This window comes from Penaeus monodon, chromosome 24 (assembly GCF_015228065.2).
Source record: "Penaeus monodon isolate SGIC_2016 chromosome 24, NSTDA_Pmon_1, whole genome shotgun sequence".
Classification (NCBI taxonomy): Eukaryota; Metazoa; Arthropoda; class Malacostraca; order Decapoda; family Penaeidae; genus Penaeus; species Penaeus monodon.
The window spans coordinates 26,032,081-26,033,997 of NC_051409.1; the positions used below are offsets into that span (position 1 = coordinate 26,032,081).

At 42.2% G+C, this 1,917-nt stretch overlaps 1 long non-coding RNA gene across 1 annotated transcript in view; it reads left to right on the forward strand.

Moving 5' to 3' along the window:
• LOC119588686 overlaps window positions 1–1,222 on the forward strand; it is a 32,044-nt gene extending 30,822 nt beyond the window's left edge. Inside the window, exon 2 of the long non-coding RNA XR_005230129.1 lies at window positions 326–1,222. This is a non-coding gene — a long non-coding RNA (uncharacterized LOC119588686). The remainder of the gene's footprint in view (window positions 1–325) is intronic.
• Window positions 1,223–1,917: the final 695 nt, after the last annotated feature.

Here is a 1,917-nt window from a genome sequence, read left to right on the forward strand (position 1 = left end):
GTAATGTTACGTCTTAACGTGGGCGCCGTTTCCCTCTTCTCGGGTTTTATCTCGAAGCCTCAACCTTATTTCCCCGTTTTTTCTTATTCTTTGGTCATTGCTGTTTTCTTGTTAAGTAGGTTTATATGTTTTATTGTCTTGCGTTTGGATAGAGTTACTAGCTTAATGGGTGTTTTTATTACTTGAGTAAGCACGGTTGGCGAATTATTGTAGAAATAAATCCACGTGCACATGTTAAGAGGAAACTTTGGAAAAAAAATTATAAACATATAAAAATAGTGTAATGTTTACAATGTTTGTCTAACTGATGTTCTCTCTCTTGCAGGTACGAACAGCCTACCACACATCCAGTAATTTATCTATTTAAATACTGGTAAGTTGCCTTTACAAGTTTCTTTGCCAACGGCGAGTCATAATTGTAAGGGCCATGAATATGTCCAACCGACTCATAACTGTCCTTATATCTCTTAATTACAACTCGCGAATGTAGCAGTTGTACATAATCTGATGACATTTTTAGCCTCATAATTCTTGCGATGATGCCCCTCCGTGGCCGGTCGAATGAGGAGAGTGAGTGCCGGTTGATTCGTGCTTCTAAAGGACGCATCTGCCTTCCCGATGCGTTTGAATGGCCGGTTACAGCGCCGAGTTCCTTCTAGGGCTTCATTGAAAGGGACGCAGGCCACCACGCGAGGTTGGCGAGCCGCGGTCGAGGGAGAGGTTTCATTTTTTTAGTCTGTTTTTAAAGGTAATCAATAGTATTTTTTGGTCTTTTCTTTTCTATCAGGTAGTTTTCCAACTTCTTAATGCCTCGGGGAGAATGGTTGCAGCTTTTGAATAATATGCTTCTCATGGTATTCTTATGAGGTTCACACTCCTAGGATTAGGAATATCCAAAACAAACAAAGATTTAAATTGTTAAAATAAACACACTTGGCGGTGACGCTGCATAACCAACAATCTGGCATGATACATCTCTCCCTTGACAGCTCTAGATGGGACTAAATGAACTTTCCATGTTCCTTTAGCAGGCGTTTGCTTGCTGTGCTACGAGAGATAAGAAAAAGAAGGAAAAAAAGAAAAATGCAATGCGCACGTGATAAGTTGGAGTAAAAAAAAATTGTATATATATATGTGACACGCCAAAAAGCTTGTTAATGGAATAACCAAATGAACGCGAGATAAAACTAAAATGGAAGAGAACTCGTGTTGCGTGAATATTTAAAAAAAAGAGAAAAAAGAGATACGGGAAAAGTGAAAAGAAATGAAGGTGGAGGGATTGGGCAGACGGCGCTCTCGTTTCTCGTGACTCATGGAACAGGATAAAATGCTGTCTGGAGAGCTGGTAATGGGGGAGGAGGGGGAGGGGAAAGGACATGGGGGGATCGGGAAGGGGGAGAGGACGGGGGGAGGGAAGGGAGGGGGAAGGGGGGAACGAGAGGAAGGGGAAGAATGAGGGGGAAAGAGGGAACGAGAGGAAGGAGAAGGAGGGGAAAGGAGGGGAGAGTGAGTGAGGAAAGGAAGATAGGGAGAGGAGAAGGGAAAGGAATAGGGAATGAGGAAAGGAAAAATGAGGAAGGAAGAGAGGAATGTAGGGATGAGTGGAGGAGAGGAAAAGGAAAAGAGGGAAAAGGAGAGAAGGAAATTGAGGAAAGAAAATTGATGAAGAGGGAGGAATGTGAAAGATAGGGAGGATAAGAGAAAAGATAAAGAAGTGAGGAAATGTGATGCGACTAGGAAGGAGATGGATAAAAAAAATAGTGAAAAAGATGAGAAAGCCCGCAGATAGATGAAATAGATGCAGATGCAAATGAGACGAGAGATGATATATAAACAGGGCACCAGATGAACAAACTACAGCAACGACATACCACTGCAGGAGAATAAAAAGGAATACATCGACCGCCTTAGTTCCTC